Source organism: Bubalus kerabau, chromosome 8 (assembly GCF_029407905.1).
Source record: "Bubalus kerabau isolate K-KA32 ecotype Philippines breed swamp buffalo chromosome 8, PCC_UOA_SB_1v2, whole genome shotgun sequence".
Classification (NCBI taxonomy): Eukaryota; Metazoa; Chordata; class Mammalia; order Artiodactyla; family Bovidae; genus Bubalus; species Bubalus kerabau.
Window position 1 is genome coordinate 51559467 of NC_073631.1, and position 19833 is coordinate 51579299.

The window sequence follows — 19833 nt, forward strand, 5'->3', positions numbered from 1 at the left end:
CCAATTCCAAAGAAAGGCAATGCCAAAGAATGCTCAAACTACCGCACAACTGCACTCATCTCACACACTAGTAAAGTAATGCTCAAAATTCTCCAAGCCAGGCTTCAGCAATATGTGAACCGTGAACTTCCAGATGTTCAAGCTGGTTTTAGAAAAGGCAGAGGAACCAGAGATCAAATTACCAACATCCACTGCATTATGGAAAAAGCAAGAGAGTTCCAGAAACACATCTATTTCTGCTTTATTGACTATGCCAAAGCCTTTGACTGTGTGTATCACAATAAATTGTGAAAAAATCTTTTAGTTAAATTTGATTTATTTTATGAATAGGTCATGGAAGCATATAATTCAAAAGATCAGGAGGAGCTAAGATGGCGGAGGAGTAGGACAGGGAGAACACTTTCTCCTCCACAAATTCATCAAAAGAACATTTAAACGCCGAGTAAATTCCACAAAACAACTTCTGAATGCCGGCAGAGGACATCAGGCACCCAGAAAAGCAACCCAAGTCTTCCAAAGGAGGTAGGAAAAAATATAAAAGACAAAAAAAGAGACAAAAGAGGGAAGGACGGAGTTCCGTCCCGGGAAGGGAGTCTTAAAAAGATAGAAGTTTCCAAACACCAGGAAACCTTCTCACTGCCAATCTGTGCCGAGCCTTGGAAGCACAGAGGGCAACATAACAGGGAGGAAAAATAAATAAGCAATTAAAACCCGCACATTGTGAGCCCTACGATAACTCCCCCAGCGGAGAAGCAGCGCAGATGCCTGCATCCTCCATTAGCAAGCAGGGGCTGGGCAGGGAGGCGCGGCGCGGGCTGCATCGCAAGATCTGGCCTGAGTACCCCAAGCGCTATCTGAGCGAAATAATTTGGGCTAGCAAACCAGACTGTGGGATATCTACCACGCGAGAAGCCAGCCCTAACCTAAGACACCGCCAGGCCCGCGCACGGAACAAAGGACTGAACAGAGATAGCCGGCGGCGGACCATCCCCCTCCAGTGATAGGCAGCCAGAGCCGGAAGGGGACAATCGCAGCCCGAGAGAGACATTATCTATAAAACTGTAAGCAGGCTTCTTTGCTAAGTAAAACTTCTTGGGGGTCTAGACGGTCAACATCTGCCTGAGAAGGTGTGCCGGTGCACACCTAGATAACCGAGCGGCGGGGAGGCTATAAGTCGCAGCAATCGCATGCGCCAAACACCTCATCACCTGAGCTGCTTGGACCTGGGAAGGGCACAAAACGCAGGCCACGGATGGTTCCCGGCAGAGCAACCTAGAGCCTGAGCAGCGTGGGCAGGGAGGCTACACGCGCCGTGAGCGGGGGCAGACCCAGTGTGGCTGAGGCACTTCGAGCACACGCCAGTGTTATTTATTTGCAGCATCCCTCCCTACCTCCCCTCAGCGCGACTGAACAAGTTAGCCTAAAAAAAAAAAAAAAGTGTCCTCCACAGTCCCCTTTGTGTCAGGGCGGAAACCAGACACTGAAGAGACCAGCAAACAGAAGAAGCTATAACAGAGGGAACCGCCTTGGAAGCTACAGGCAATAGATTAAAACCCTGTGGTTAGTACCAACTACATAGGAAGGGGCCTATAGATCTTGAGAAATATAAGTTGGACCAAGGAACTAGCCAAAAATGAACTGAACCTGCAATACTAACAAAAAAACCGGAGAAAGTCCTAGATATATTTTTACTATTTTTACAATCATTCTTTCTTTCTTTCTTTTTTTTATTTTTTTTAATTAAAAAAAATTTTTTTAAGTCCTCTATTATTCCTTTAATTTTCACTTTTATAACCGATTACTTTGCAAAAAAAAAAGTCCCTATTTTTTTTTAAAGCAAACTTCATATATATATTTTTTATAATTTTTTTGACCTTGTTTTTTTTCTTTTTTTTCCTTCTTTTCTTTAACATTGTATTTTTGAAATTCCAAACTCTACTCTAGATTTTTAATTTTAGCTTTTTGGTATTTGTTATCAATTTTGTACCTATAGTTTTTTTTTTATAATTTCTGTGACCCTTTTTTCTTTTTCTTTTTCTCTGTTTCTTTCTCTTCTTCTTTTAAATAACATTGTATATCTGAAATTCCAAACTCTACTCTAGATTGTTAATTTATGCTTTTTGGTATTTGTTATCAATTTTGTACCTGTATTTTCTTTATAATTTATACGACTTTGTTTGTTCTTGTTTTTTTTTTTTCTCTCTCTCTTTCTTTTTCTTCTTCTTTTTTTAACATTGTATTTTTGAAATTCCAAACTCTACTCTAGATTTTTAACTTTTGCTTTCTGGTATTAGTTATCAATTTTGTACCTATATTTTCTTTATAATTTTCGCAACCTTGTTTGTTTTTGTTTGTTCGTTTTTTCTCTCTTTCTTTTCCTTCTTCTTTTCTTTAATATCGTATTTTTGAAATTCCAAACTCTACTCTAGATTTTTAATTTTTGCTTTTATGTATTTGTTACCAATTTTGTACCTTTAAGAACCCAATCTTCAGTACCCATTTTTCACTAGGGAGCGAGATAACTGGCTTAACTGCTCTCTCTCCCTTTGGACTCTCCTTTTTCTCCACCAGGTCGCCTGTGTCTCCTCCCTAACCCCTCTCTACTCTACCCAACTCTGTGAATTTCTGTGTGTTCCAGATGGTGGAGAACACTTAGGGAACTAATTACTGGCTGGATCTGTCTCCTTCCTTTTCATTCTCCCCTTTTATCCTCCTGGCCACCTCTGTCACCTTCCTCCTTCTTCTCTTCTCTGTATAACTCTGTGAACAACTCTGAGTGGTCCAGCTGTGGAGTGCACATAAGGAAGAGATTACTGGATAGCCCACTCTCTCAATGATTCCACCTCATCTCATTCGGGTCACCTCTAACTCCCTCTTCCCTCTTCTTTTCTCCATATAACGCTGTGAACCTCTCTGGGTGAACCTCACGGTAGAGAAACTTTTCATCTTTAATGGAGATGTTTTATCAATGGTGCTGTATAGAAGGAGAAGCTATGAAACTACTATAAAAATAAGACCGATAACTGGAAGCAGGAGGCTTAAGTCCAAACCCTGACTCCAGGGAGCTCCTGACTCCAAGGAACATTAATTGACAGGAGCTCATCAAATGCCTCCATACCTGCACTGAAACCAAGCACCACACAAGGGCCAACAAGTTTCAGGGCAAAACATACCAAGCAAATTCCCCAGCAACAAGGAACACAGCCCTGAGCTCCAAGATACAGGCAGCCCAAAGTCACCCCAAAACCATAGACATCCCATAACTCATTGCTGGACATTTCATTGCACTCCAGAGAGAAGAAATACAGCTCCACCCACCAGAACACCGACACAAGCTTCCCTAACCAGGAAACCTTGACAAGCCACCTATACAAACCCACACAGAGCGAGGAAACGCCACAATAAAGAGAACTCCACAAACTGCCAGAATACAGAAAGGACACCCCAAACTCAGCAATTTAAACAAGATGAAGAGACAGAGGAATACCCAGCAGATAAAGGAACAGGATAAATGCCCACCAAACCAAACCAAAGAGGAAGAGATAGGGAATCTACCTGATAAAGAATTCCAAATAATGATAGTGAAATTGATCCAAAATCTTGAAATCAAAATGGAATCACAGATAAATAGCCTGGAGACAAAGATTGAGAAGATGCAAGAAAGGTTTAACAAGGACCTAGAAGAAATAAAAGAGAGTCAATATATAATGAATAATGCAATAAATGAAATTAAAAACACTCTGGAGGCAACAAATAGTAGAATAACAGAGGCAAAAGATAGGATTAGTGAAATAGAAGATAGAATGGTAGAAATAAATGAATCAGAGAGGATAAAAGAAAAACGAATTAAAAGAAATGAGGACAATCTCAGAGACCTCCAGGACAATATTAAACGCTACAACATTCGAATCATAGGGGTCCCAGAAGAAGAAGACAAAAAGAAAGACCATGAGAAAATACTTGAAGAGATAATAGTTGAAAACTTCCCTAAAATGGGGAAGGAAATAATCACCCAAGTCCAAGAAACCCAGAGAGTCCCAAACAGGATAAACCCAAGGCGAAACACCCCAAGACACATATTAATCAAATTAACAAAGATCAAACACAAAGAACAAATATTAAAAGCAGCAAGGGAAAAACAACAAATAACACACAAGGGAATTCCCATAAGGATAACAGCTGATCTCTCAACAGAAACTCTTCAAGCCAGGAGGGAATGGCAAGACATACTTCAAGTGATGAAAGAAAATAACCTACAGCCCAGATTATTGTACCCAGCAAGGATCTCATTCAAATATGAGGGAGAAATCAAAAGCTTTTCAGACAAGCAAAAGCTGAGAGAATTCAGCACCATCAAACCAGCTCTCCAACCAATACTAAAGGATATTCTCTAGACAGGAAACACAAAAACGGTGTATAAAATCGAACCCAAAACAATTAAGTAAACAGCAACGGGATCATACTTATCAGTAATTACCTTAAACGTAAATGGGTTGAATGCCCCAACCAAAAGACAAAGACTGGCTGAATGGATACAAAAACAAGACCCCTACATATGTTGTCTACAAGAGACCCACCTCAAAACAGGGGACACATACAGACTGAAAGTGAAGGGCTGGAAAAACATTTTCCATGCAAATAGGGACCAAAAGAAAGCAGGAGTAGCAATACTTATATCAGATAAAATAGACTTTAAAACAAAGGCTGTGAAAAGAGGCAAAGATGGTCACTACATAATGATCAAAGGATCAATCCAAGAAGAAGATATAACAATTATAAATATATATGCACCCAACACGGGAGCACCGCAGTATGTAAGACAAATGTTAACAAGTATGAAAGGAGAAATTAACAATAACACAATAATAGTGGGAGACTTTAATACCCCACTCACACCTATGAATAGATCAACTAAACAGAAAATTAACAAGGAAACACAAACTTTAAACGATACAATAGACCAGTTAGACCTAATTGATATCTATAGGACATTTCATCCCAAAACAATGAATTTCACCTTTTTCTCAAGCGCACATGGAACCTTCTCCAGGATAGATCACATCCTGGGCCATAAAGCTAGCCTTGGTAAATTCAAAAAAATAGAAATCATTCCAAGCATCTTTTCTGACCACAATGCAGTAAGACTAGATCTCAATTACAGGAGAAAAACCATTAAAAATTCCAACATATGGAGGCTGAACAACACGCTGCTGAATAACCAACAAATCACAGAAGAAATCAAAAAAGAAATCAAAATTTGCATAGAAACGAATGAAAATGAAAACACAACAACCCAAAACCTATGGGACACTTTAAAAGCAGTCCTAAGGGGAAAGTTCATAGCAATACAGGCATACCTCAAGAAACAAGAAAAAAGTCAAATAAATAAACTAACCCTACACCTAAAGCAACTAGAAAAGGAAGAAATGAAGAACCCCAGGGTTAGTAGAAGGAAAGAAATCTTAAAAATTAGAGCAGAAATAAATGCAAAAGAAACAAAAGAGACCATAGCAAAAATCAACAAAGCCAAAAGCTGGTTCTTTGAAAGGATAAATAAAATTGACAAACCATTAGCCAGACTCATCAAGAAACAAAGGGAGAAAAATCAAATCAATAAAATTAGAAATGAAAATGGAGAGATCACAACAGACAACACAGAAATACAAAGGATCATAAGAGACTACTATCAGCAATTATATGCCAATAAAATGGACAACGTGGAAGAAATGGACAAATTTTTAGAAAAGTACAACTTTCCAAAACTGGACCAGGAAGAAATAGAAAATCTTAACAGACCTACCACAAGCACGGAAATTGAAACTGTAATCAGAAATCTTCCAGAAAACAAAAGCCCAGGTCCAGACGGCTTCACAGCTGAATTCTACCAAAAATTTAGAGAAGAGCTAACACCTATCCTGCTCAAACTCTTCCAGAAAATTGCAGAGGACGGTAAACTTCCAAACTCATTCTATGAGGCCACCATCACCCTAATACCAAAACCTGACAAAGATCCCACAAAAAAAGAAAACTACAGGCCAATATCACTGATGAACATAGATGCAAAAATCCTTAACAAAATTCTAGCCATCAGAATCCAACAACACATTAAAAAGATCATACACCATGACCAAGTGGGCTTTATCCCAGGGATGCAAGGATTCTTCAATATCCGCAAATCAATCAATGTAATACATAATGAAACATTATTAAATTGAAAAATTTAACAAATTGAAAAATAAAAGCCATATGATTATCTCAATAGATGCAGAGAAAGCCTTTGACAAAATTCAACATCCACTGATGATAAAAACTCTCCAGAAAGCAGGAATAGAAGGAACATATCTCAACATAATAAAAGCTATATATGACAAACCCACAGCAAACATTATCCTCAATGGTGAAAAATTGAAAGCATTTCCTCTAAAGTCAGGAACAAGACAAGGGTGCCCACTTTCACCATTACTATTCAACACAGTTTTGGAAGTTTTGGCCACAGCAATCAGAACAGAAAAAGAAATAAAAGGAACCCAAATTGGAAAAGAAGAAGTAAAACTCTCACTATTTGCAGATGACATGATCCTCTACATAGAAAACTCTAAAGACTCCACCAGAAAATTACTAGAACTAATCAATGATTATAGTAAAGTTTCAGGATATAAAATCAACACACAGAAATCCCTTGCATTCCTATACACTAATAATGAGAAAACAGAAAGAGAAATTAAGGAAACAATTCCATTCACCATTGCAACGGAAAGAATAAAATACTTAGGAATATATCTACCTAAAGAAACTAAAGACCTATATATAGAAAACTATAAAACACTGGTGAAAGAAATCAAAGAGGACACTAATAGATGGAGAAATATACCATGTTCATTGATTGGAAGAATCAATATAGTGAAAATGAGTATACTACCCAAAGCAATTTATAGATTCAATGCAATCCCTATCAAGCTACCAACGGTATTCTTCACAGAGCTAGAACAAATAATTTCACAATTTGTATGGAAATACAAAAAACCTCGAATAGCCAAAGCTATCTTGAGAAAGAAGAATGGACCTGGAGGAATCAACCTACCTGACTTCAGGCTCTACTACAAAGCCACAGTTATCAAGACAGTATGGTACTGGCACAAAGACAGAAATATAGATCAATGGAACAAAACATAAAGCCCAGAGATAAATCCACGCACATATGGACACCTTATCTTTGACAAAGGAGGCAAGAATATACAATGGATTAAAGACAATCTCTTTAACAAGTGGTGCTGGGAAATCTGGTCAACCACTTGTAAAAGAATGAAACTAGAACACTTTCTAACACCATACACAAAAATAAACTCAAAATGGATTAAAGATCTAAATGTAAGACCAGAAACTATAAAACTCCTAGAGGAGAACACAGGCAAAACACTCTCCGACATACATCACAGCAGGATCCTCTATGACCCACCTCCCAGAATATTGGAAATAAAAACAAAAATAAACAAATGGGACCTAATTAAACTTAAAAGCTTCTGCACAACAAAGGAAACTATTAGCAAGGTGAAAAGACAGCCTTCAGAATGGGAGAAAACAATAGGAAATGAAGCAACTGACAAACAACTAATCTCAAGAATATACAAGCAACTCCTACAGCTCAACTCCAGAAAAATAAATGACCCAATCAAAAAATGGGCCAAAGAACTAAATAGACATTTCTCCAAAGAAGACATACAGATGGCTAACAAACACATGAAAAGATGCTCAACATCACTCATTATCAGAGAAATGCAAATCAAAACCACTATGAGGTACCATTTCACGCCAGTCAGAATGGCTGCGATCCAAAAGTCTACAAGTAATAAATGCTGGAGAGGGTGTGGAGAAAAGGGAACCCTCTTACACTGTTGGTGGGAATGCAAACTAGTACAGCCACTATGGAGAACAGTGTGGAGATTCCTTAAAAAACTGGAAATAGAACTGCCTTATGATCCAGCAATCCCACTGCTGGGCATACACACTGAGGAAACCAGAAGGGAAAGAGACACGTGTACCCCAGTGTTCATCGCAGCACTGCTTATAATAGCCAGGACATGGAAGCAACCTAGATGCCCATCAGCAGATGAATGGATAAGAAAGCTGTGGTACATATACACAATGGAGTATTACTCAGCCATTAAAAAGAATACATTTGAATGAGTTCTAATGAGGTGGATGAAACTGGAACCTATTATACAGAGTGAAGTAAGCCAGAAAGAAAAACACCAATACAGTATACTAACGCATATATATGGAATTTAGAAAGATGGTAACAATAACCCTGTGTACGAGACAGCAAAAGAGACACTGATGTATAGATCAGTCTTATGGACTCTGTTGGAGAGGGAGAGGGTGGGGAGATTTGGGAGAATGGCATTGAAACATGTATGATATCATGTATGAAACGAGTCGCCAGTCCAGGTTTTGATGCACGATACTGGATGCTTGGGGCTGGTGCACTGGGACGACCCAGAACGAGGGTATGGGGAGGGAGGAGGGAGGAGGGTTCAGGATGGGGAGCACGGGTATACCTGTGGCAGATTCATTTCGATGTTGGGCAAAACTAATACAATATTGTAAAGTTTAAAAAAAAAAAAGAAAAAAGAAAAAAAAGATCAGAAGATAAAAAGTCACCATCATATTTCTATGTCTCAACTATGTAGTCACCAAAAATAACCACTATTGTCACTTTCTTGCTTGTCAGAATTCTATTTTTAGATGTACTATTTGGAATGTAAAATCCCAAGCAATCATTCATCTTAAGATTCTAAACACATCATGAGGAGAAATACCAGATCTTACTTTAGCCTAATCAGCACAAACTGTCCTTCCAGAATTCCCTTCTGCTGCTGCTGCTAAGTCACCTCAGTCATGTCCGACTCTGTGTGACCCCATAGACGCAGCCCACCAGGCTCCCCCGTCCCTGGGATTCTCCAGGAAGAACACTGGAGTGGGTTGCCATTTCCTTCTCCAATGCATGAAAGTGAAAAGTGAAAGTGGAGTCGCTCAGTCGTGTCTGACTCTAGCGACCCCATGGACTGCAGCCCACCAGGCTCCTCCGTTTATGGGATTTTCTAGGCAAAAGTACTGGAGTGGGGTGCCATTGCCTTCTCCACCAGAATTCCCTAATACCTAACCAATAAAGGATATGCCCTCAAATATGAAAGCTTTGAGCTTATTTCTAATGCTTTTCTGTTTAACCATACTTAATCTGTCACCAAGTCTTACTGATTATTCTTCTGTTGCATAATACAATAGTTATTTTACCTCTATTCCCAAATCTTTACCACTTTTATCTTAACACTGTGGTCTCCTGGGTAGCTTTTCAATCTCTTGCTGAAATCTATCTTGCTGGCTTTATTGTCTTAGAAACAGTTTTCAGCACTTTAGTCCCCCCTTTTAATAAATTTCAGTGGCTCTCTACTAACAGATTATGTTGAATTCAACAGCATTTAATAAAATCCTCAGTCAACACATCTTAGATAATCTATAAGGCACCAACTTGCACCATTTCCTAATATAGTTGCTTCCACTCCACTTAATTTCCTTTTCTTATTTTTTATTTCATACTTTTATCAGAAAATATAATACAATTATTCAGCATTGACAAGAAATGATCTATCAAGACAGAAAAAGACACAGAGGAATCTTGAATGCATTTTACTACAGGAAAGAGTCAATTTGAAAAGGCTATATATTATATGATTCCAACTATATGACTTTCTAGAAAAGACACAACTATGGAGATGGTTAAAAAGATGAGCCATTGCCAGGAGTTTGGAGAATAAAGAGTCAAAGTAAAGAGGATTTGGAGGGCACTGGAAATACTATACAAAGATGGATGTGTGCTATGTCCTTTTAGTCGTGTCTGACTCTTTGAGACCTATGGACTGTAGCCCATGAGGCTCCTCTGTCCATGATTCTCCAGGCAAGAATACTGGAATGGGTTGCCACACCTTCCTCCAGGGGATCTTCCCGACTCAGGGAATCGAACTCACATCTCCAGTGGCTCGTGCACTACAGGCAGATTCTTAACCGCTAAGCCACCAGGGAACCCCTGTAGTGATGGATATATGTCATTATTATTTTGCAAAAGCCATAGAATATATACTAAGAGAGAACTATGGACTTTCATAATGATGTGTCAATGTAAGTTCATCATTTTTAACAAATGTGCCACTCTGGTGACAGATATTGACTAACAGGGAGGCTATGCATGTGTGGGGGCAAGGAATACATGGGAAATCTATATCTTCCTCTCAATTTTTCTATGAATCTAAACTGCTCTAAAAAAAATCAGTATTTAAAAATATATTTAGATATTATATATATAGAAAATTACATACAGAAATTAAATAAATCAACTTGGAACTACCATGTGGATCAGGAAACAAAACTCTCTCTGCCACTACATAAGCCCTCCATGTTGTGGTTGCTGCTGTTCAGTAGCTCAGTCGTCTCCGACTCTTTGCGACCCCATGGACTGCAGCACGCCAGGCTTCCCTGTCCTTCACTGTTTCCCAGAGTTTGCTCGAATTCATGTCCATTGAGTCGGTGATGCCATACACCATCTTGTCCTCTGTCATCCACTTCTCCTCATGTCTTCAATCTTTCCCAGCATCAGGGTCTTTTCAAATGAGTCAGTTCCTCACATCAGGTAGCCAAAGTATTGGAGCTTCAACTTCAGTATCAGTTCTTCCAATGAATATTCAAGGTTGATTTCCTTTAGGATTGACTGGTTTGATCTCCTTGCAGTTCAAGGGACTCTCAAGAGTCTTCTCCAAAACCAAGTTCAAAAGCATCAATTCTTTGGCGCTCAGATTTTTTTTAAGGTCCAAACTCACATCCATACATGCCGCTGCTGCTGCTAAGTCGCTTCAGGCATGTCCGACTCTGTGCGACCCCATAGACAGCAGCTCAGGAGGCTCCCCTGTCCCTGGGATTCTCCAGGAAAGAACACTGGAGTGGGTTGCCATTTCCTTGTCCAATGCAGGAAAGTGAAAAGTGAGAGTGAAATCGTGTCTGACTTTTAACAACCCCATGGACTACAGTCTATCAGGCTCCTCCGACCATGGGATTTTCCAGGCAAGGGTACTGGAGTGGGTTGCCATTGCCTTCTCCACATCCATACGTGACTACTAGAAAAACCACAGTTTTGATTATATGGACCTTTGTTAGCAAAGTAATGTCTCTGCTTTTTAATATGCTAAGTTTCTCATACCTTTTCTTCCAAGGAGCAAGCGTCTTTTAATTTCATGAATACAGTCACATTCTGCAATGATTTTGGTGCCCAAGAAGATAAAGTCTGTCATTGTTTCCTTTGTTTCCCCATCTATTCACCATGAAGTGATGGGACCAGATGCCATTTTCTTAGTTTTTTCAATGTTGAGTTTTACACCAGCTTTTTCACTCTCCTCTTTCACTTTCACCAAGAGGCTCTTTAGCTCCTCTTAGCTTTCTGCCATAAGGGTGGTATCATCTGCATTACTGACATTTGTCTCAGCATTCTTAATTCCAACTTGAGCTTCATCCAGCCCAGCATTTCACATGATGTACTCTGCATATAAGTTAAAGAAGCAGGGTGATAATACACAGCCTTTATGTATGCCTTTCCCAATTTGGAACCAGTCTATTGTTTCATGTCCGGTTCTAACTGTTGCTTCTTGACCTGCATACAGGTTTCACAGGAGGCAGGTCAGGTGGTCTGGTATTCCCATCTCTTGAAGAATTTTCCACAGTTTGTTGTGATCTACACAGTCAAAGGCTGTGGAGTAGTCAATGAAGCAGATGTTTTTCTGGAACTCTGTGGCTTTTTCTATGATCCAATGGATGTTGGCAATTTAATCTCTGGTTCCTCTGCCTTTTCTAAATCTAGCCTGAACATCTAGGAGTTCTCAGTTCACATACTGCTGAAGCCTAGCTTGGGAGAACTTTGAGTATTACTTTGCTAGCATGTAAAATGAGTGCAACTGTGCTGTAGTCTGAACATTCTTTGGCACTGCTCTTTTTTGGGACTGGAATGAAACTGACCTTTTCCAGTCCTGTGGCCACTGCTGAGTTTTCCAAATGTGCTGACATATTGAGTGCAGCACTTTCACAGCATCATCTTTTAGGATTTCAAATAGCTCAGCTGGAATTCCATCACCTCCACTAGCTTTGTTCATAGTGATGCTTCCTAAGACTCACTTGACTTTGCACTCCAAAAGATGTCTTGCTCTAGGTGAGTGATCACACCATCGTGGTTATCTGGATCATTAAGATCTTTTTTGTATAATTCTTCTGCATATTCTTGCCACCTCTCTTTAATATCTTCTGCTTCTGTTAGGTCCATACTGTTTCTGTCCTTTATTGTGCCCATCTTTCATGAAATGTTGCCTTGATATCTCTAATTTTCTCGAAAAGATTTCTTAGTCTTTCCCATTCTATTGTTTTCCTCTATTCCTTTGCATTGATCACTGAGGAAGGCTTCCTTATCTTTCCTTGCTATTCTTTGTAACTGTGCACTCAGATGGGTATATCTTTCCTTTCCTCCTTTGCCTTTCACTTCTCTTTTCTCAGCTATTTGTAAGGCCTCCTCAGACAACCATTTTGCCTTTTTGTATTTCTTTTTCTTGGGAATGGTTTTGATCACCACTTCCTGTACAATGTTATGAACCTCCAACCATAGTTTTTCAGACACTCTATCAGATCTAATCCATTGAATCTATTTGTCACTTCCACTGTATAATTGTAAGGGCTTTGATTTAGGTCATATCTGAATGGCCTAGTGGTTTTCCCTACTTTCTTCAATTTAAATATGAATTTTCCAATAAGGAGTTCATAATCTGAGCCATCAGCTCCCGGTCTTGTTTTTGCTGACTATATAGAGCTTCTCCATCTCCACTGCAAAGAACATAATCAATCTGATTTCAGTATTGACCATTCTGGTGATGTCCCTATATAGAATCATCTCCTTTGTTGTTGGAAGAGGGTGTTTGCTATGATCAGTGCTTTCTCTTTCAAAACTGTTAGCCTTTGCCCTGCTTCATTTGGTACTCCAAGGCCCAACTTGCCTGTTACTCCAGGTATCTCTTGACTTCCTACTTTTGCATTCCAGTCATAACGTCCTCCACCCAACCTCCCTACTGGCTTTTGAGAGACATCATTCTGGCTTTTGTCATAATCATATCCTTATTTTTTTCATTTATAGCTTCATCACTGAAGTGTATATACATAAATGCTATAGTTTAATTTTGTTCTTTTTAAATCTATATAGGTTCCCTTAGCATCTTTTTTCCTTTGCAATCTGTTAAATATGTTGGATCATCTGTCCTATATAGTTTCCCACGGACTGGGTTTAGTTGATTACTGTCTTCTAGTTTAACAAGCCCCTGTATCTTCTATATTCCCTAAACATTAGTAGTTGGATATAAGCAGCTTCATTAGATTCAGGTTAATATTCTGGGCAAATTTATTCATTACTGTTGTTAGCAACACTGATACTCAACATCAAAATCCATTAACACATAATTTACAACAGACAACAGATGTAGATAACAAACATATTGATACCAAAGGGTAAAAGAGGGGATAGGATGAGTTGGGAAATTAGGAGTGACACATACATACACTACTAACAGATCACTATTGAGAACCTGCTGTATAGCACAGGGAACTCTACTCAGAGCTCTGTGGTGATCTAAATGAGAAGGTAATCAAAAAAAGAAGGGATACAGTAGGAAACACAGGAGATGTGGGTTCAATCCCTGGGTCAGAAAAATCCCCTGAAGAAGGAAATGGCAACCCACTCCAGTTTTCTTGCCTGGAAAATCCCATGGATAAAGGTACAGTCCAGGGGGCCACAAAGAGTCAGACACAATTTAGCGAGTAAACCCCCACCACCAAGTATATGTATGGCTGTCATTTTGCTGTACAGCAGAAACTGACAGCAGTATAAAGCAACTATACTCCAATTTACAAAAAATAATTATTATTATTATAACTGCAAAATGGTGTTACTCCAGTTTTATCATTTTGTCTTTATCTGCTAGCATATAAAATGTCTCTCTTAGAAGAAGCTTTACTTCATCTATATTAGTTTATCCAGTGGTACTGTTCATATAGAAAAGTAAGAATTATCACTGGGTTCCTTCCGTTGGTTTATCAATGGTTTATTTTCCTAACAGCCACAAAAGATGAACAATTAAGTTCACTGTTTTGGGTATCATTATGAACTCATAGATTTAAAGATAATAAAAAGATGTGAAGCCACTGTAGCTCTTATCCTTACAGGTGCTCACCATGTCCCATTTTTGGCCATGGGAGCCTCTGAGGCTGATCACATCTACTGATTTGCCGGAGACTGACAGGTTTTCTGGGATACAGGTGTTGCAGTGTTAAAACTGACACAGCTGGTCACCCTAGAGCCTCTTCAAGTTGGCTCCTGAATCCTTCTGTCATGATTCTACTTAGTGGTTATTGATAGTTTCCTTGGGATATACAGGTATAAAAATATTATAATGTATATTTTATGTCCCAGATCTGGAATCAAAGATTTATCAAAGAAGCCCTGATTTCCTTTAGAAGTCAGCAGCATTTGAAGACCATGTTGGGGAAATCAGGTCTGCTCATTTCTGAGACTTCGGAGTACACATAGTTAGGAAATGTTGAAATTAAAATACCACATAAATATTCATTTGCTTGATTCCACAATACACATAAAACAGTCTCAGATTAACATTATACATATACATATATACAAAAATATATACATATGATGTGTACACTATTTTAAGATAAAATTAGAACATCTCATAAGTTCACTGATACTTCCACTTAAATAGGAACACAGAGTATTTATATTTAATCTTCTAAATTACATATGTAAATTATTTCTTCCACAGAGACTCCTGGCTCCAGAGACATCAGAGATAACAGAATTAGAATATGTATAATTATTCATTTGCTTTGCTGCATGATACAAACATTACCTGAACTCAAAACCGAAACTACAAATAAAAATATGATTGATGACAATTTAAAAAAACGGTTCCCCACATACTCTCCCCACGATGTCTTAAGAGTTGAATTTTATTTCTTTGTCAAAACATACAGCCAGGGACTTCCTTGGAGGTCTACTGGTTTGGAGTCTGCCTTCCAGCATGGGTGACAGCTGTTTGATCCCTGTTAGGAGAACTAACATCCCACATGCTGCGGGGCAACTAGGCACCACAACTCCTGAGCCTGCTCACCTCAACTAGAAAGAAGCCTGTGCACCCCAAGGAGACATCTCACGTGCCACAAGACCCAATGCAGCCAAAAATAAATAAATATTTTTTAAAAGTAACATACAGCCATTACATACTACTTTATATCCCTCATTTAAGCCTCGTTCTTACTGTCATTGCTAGTTTTTACTTTGAAGTTTCTCTAGTCATTTGATTGTCTCAAGTATATCATCTATCAGAGTCCTAATAAAAGGTTATAGGAGCAAAAGTCCCTGGATTCTATGAGGACAGCAATCTCCATACATCAAAATCAGTTCAGCTGTTAAATCCATTATCTTTTGCTGCATAAGAAACCAGCCCAAAACATAGTGGTTTTAAACGATTTGTTCTTCCTCAAAACTCTGTGAGTCAGGAGTTTAGGCAGGGTTCATGTGCTTCATGTGGTATCCCCAGGTTACTCATTCTGCTACCCCCTGCTAACCACAAGGCTTCACTCCCCTGTCCCGTGCCTCAGCGCTTCTCTACCTTCATCTCCCCACCACCAGCATGTGCCTTCTCACACCATGATGGTCTCACAATGACTGCACTCTCAACGGAGAGTGGCTTTCCCAGAGCACAAACAAAAGCTGCTGCGCCCCTTGAATGCTAGCTCCCAAACTAGCCCAGCATGACTCCCACCAGCAGCGGTTCTCCCGTTTTGCTATCCTGCCTACTCTCAGTGTTTTCAAAGTGTTTAGGGACACTAGCGTCTCTTATGCTGCTGTTGTTATCTTCCCTCTTCCTTCCTTCCTGGTATATTACTTGTTTGGTGGATAATTATTTATAAAGCCAGTTAACTAAATCATCATCACACAGAACAATGCAGATAAAATTATTTGACTTCGTTAGCAATTGAAAACTAAAAAGAATCCTATAAATGTATATGGTGAAAAACACATACATGTAAAAAACATGAACATAAAAGGAGAAAAGGCTTTATGAATCCTCTCCTCCTCCTTCATATCAACATTTTCTCAAACTTTCTTACTTATATAATTTCGAAGTTAAAAAACTAAATTAAAAACCTTAAATTGGAAAGCTAATATATGTGACTTAAAAAGTAAAATGATAAAAAGTGAAAAAAATTAAAAAGATAAAAAATTTATATGCACGTATGTGAATTATACCTCAATAAAGCTGTTGTATTTTTCAAAACATATGATTAAAAGTGTTAAAAAAAAAAATAAGATTTGAAAGTTTAAAAACTCATTTTCTTATATAACGTTAAAGTTAAAAAAGTTTATATATTCTATGTAAAGGATAATAAGCTCTTAAATTTTTCTTTCTGAAAAACTCTGAGGCAGTTCATAAGCAAATGTTACTAAAAAGAGCTAAGATGGAGATGATTCTTGGGGTGATAATTAAATTCAACTCATGTTTTCATGTATATAGATGAAGTCAGAAGCTTCTGCTCAGAGAAAGAAAAAGCCTTCTGAAAAGAGTAAAGTGGGGATAAAAAGCAAAAAAAAAAAATTAAAGGTAAAAGTACTTTCTTCTAATTGAGGGTACAGCATAGTGATTTTATGTTCAAGGCAAAAACAAGTTCAGAGCTATTTCTTTCTTCTTCTTATATCACATGCACTTAAATGAATTAAAAGCTCAAAGAATAAAAAGATTAAACAGGAACATTCAAGTTTCTCCAAAATTTAAAATGGAAATGTCTAGACAAAGTAAACAGAATAAAAATGGTTAAAACATAAACTTCCAAAGAGCCCTTGGACTTCAAAGAAGTTTGAATTTCCATGATGAACATCCCTCTTACAGGTAAGACTCATCCTAAGGTAGGAGTCAATTTAGGAAAAATTAAATACTAGAAATAAAGATATCAAAATGTACCTGGCACATTTTTCTTTTCTTTCTCTCCCTTCTCCTCTTTCTTCCTTTATGATAAATTTACCAGATACTCAACTCAGTTGCTGATATACAGTAGTATAATATTTTTTACAATAAGACTATAGAAAATAACACTAAAACATATAAAAAGTGTTTATTTTAAACACAAATAATCCTGACCTCACACTATCATAACCATAAGAATAAAAGCACTCATAAAAGAAACTATCACAGTGTCACAGAATCACAGCATTTTAGAGCTGGAAGAGAATTCACAGATCCAGTCCAAACTTTCAGTGTATAAAGATACTAAACCACCAAGACCACCACAACAAATATAGTAATTATGTAAAGTGAAATGTGTATTACTAACCTTACTGTGGTAATCATTTTACAATATATACATCTACCAAATTACCACACTGTGCATCTTAAATGTACACGTTATGTCAATTATATCTCAAAGCTGCAAACAAAAAAATAATAAAGTTTGTTCGTGACCATGAAGCTAGAAGGATGAAGAATGTAGTCCGGTCTCGTAACACCTAGTCCAGTGCTCTTCATCCATGCTTTATGAATCTAGATTTGATTTTAATTTTTCTACTACAAGCAAGTTTCTGAAAACCAGGAGTCATACTTTCTACTTTTTTACATATTCCATAGAATCAAAATCACAGAATACTAAATTTAGCGAAAGAAATTCTATTTCAGTCTGAACATTGCTGCATATTGGCTATATGAACTTCGGCAAGTAACTTTCAGAACCTAAGTTTTTATTCACCCATAAAGTGATGAGCTATGTAACTTCTAAACACAATTATTGAATTAGAATACTTGAAATTTTTCATAAAGTCCCACATAAATTTGAAAAAAAAAATTTTATCATGAATTCCAAGTGAGGTAGCAAAAATGAGATTCTTAAAACTTACTGTCAAAAGACTGTACTAAACAAAGAGGGGAAATGAAGTGCATGATGCTGCATTTCGTAACCATTTAATATGGTACATAACACTATTCTATGGCTTCCCAAGTGGCCATCAGTGGTAAAGAATCCGTCTGCCATTGTAGGAGACATAAGAGACACAGGTTTGATCCCTGCATCAGGAAGATCCCCTGGAGGAAGAAATGGCAACCAACACCAGTATTCTTGCCTGGAGAATCCCCTGGACAGAGGAGCCTGGCGGACTACAGTGCACTGGGTTGCAAAGGGTAAGACACGATGGAAGCAACTTAGCACACACACACATCGAACACTATGCTAAAGTGAAAAATTCCTAAAACAAACCAGAGGAAATCTACAGATTACCTTCAAAAGACCAGGTCAGAATGACAGTTTCTCAACAACTAAACTGGAAGCCAGAACAGAATTGAATTATGTATGACACATATAAAAAGTTAACAAGGAAGGGAGGGAGGAAGGAAGGAAACAGAAAAATAACTTAAAAGGGACCAAAAGATTTGAAAAGACATTTCTCCAGAGAAGGTACACAGTGACCAACAGGCACAATAAAAGATGCTCAGTATCACTAGTCACTTGGAAAATTTGTATCAAAACAATGATATACTACTTCATAAGTGGTAGGATGGCTATATTAAAAAGAAAAGAAGTATTGGCAGGAAAGGAAAAAATTGAAACGCTCATACATAGCTGATAGGAATGCAAAATGGTATGGCTTCCTTGGAAAACACTTTGGCACTCCCAAAATGTTCTTTTTTCCAGCTGTATTGATATATAATTGACATATAAGGCACAGTGGTAGAGAATCCACCTGCCAGTGCAGGAGATGCAAGAGACACAGGTTCAATCCCTGGGTTGGGAGAATCCCTTGGAGAAGGAAATGGCAACCTGCACTAGTACTCTTGCCTGGAAAATTCCATGGACAGACAAGCCTTGCAGGTTACAGACCATAGGGCTGCAAACAGTCAGACATAACTGAGCAACTGAGCACACATAATGCTGTTTAGGTATATATATATATGATTTGATACATCAAAATATTAAACATAGAGTTAGCATATGACCTAGCATATCTCAGATACACACCCAATTAAAAAAACTGTACATACAAAAACTTATACACAAATGTTCCTAAGAATTCTTACTCATAATAGTCAATAAGAGGAAACACCCCAAATATCAACTGCTGCTGCTGCTGCTGCTAAGCCACTTCAGTCGTGTCCGACTCTTCTTGACCCCATGGACTGCAGCCTACCAGGCTCCCCCATCCATGGGATTTTCCAGGCAAGAGTACTGGAGTGCCATCGCCTTCTCTGAAATATCAACTGATAGGTAAGTAAAATAAATGGACAAACAGAAATGTGCCATATCCTTACAATGGATTATTATTTGGTCACAAAAAGGAAAGTACTGACACATCAATTCTTCAGCACTCAGCCTTCTTTATGATCCAACTTTCACATCCATACAACTATTGCTCCCCCTGAAAGAGAAGCATGACAAACCTATACAGTGTTTTAGAAAGCAGAGACGTCACTTTGCCAAGAAAGATCTGTATAGCCAAAGCTATGGTTTTCCCAATAGTCGTATGGATGTGAAAGTTGGACCATAAAGAAGGCTGAGTGCTGAAGAATTGATGCTTTCAAATTGTGGTACTGGAGAAGACCTGAGAGTCCCTTGGACTCCAAGGAGATCACACCAGTCAATCCTAGGGAAAATCTACCCTGAATTTTCATTGGAAGGACTAATGCTGAAGCTGAAGCTCCAAGACTT

The 19833-nt window shown here is 38.2% G+C and overlaps 1 protein-coding gene across 4 annotated transcripts in view; it reads right to left on the reverse strand.

Annotated features, from left to right (window-relative positions):
• COG5 (component of oligomeric golgi complex 5) overlaps positions 1 to 19833 on the reverse strand; it is a 288655-nt gene that overhangs the window by 249601 nt on the left and 19221 nt on the right. The gene's annotated exons all lie outside the window — the stretch shown is intronic.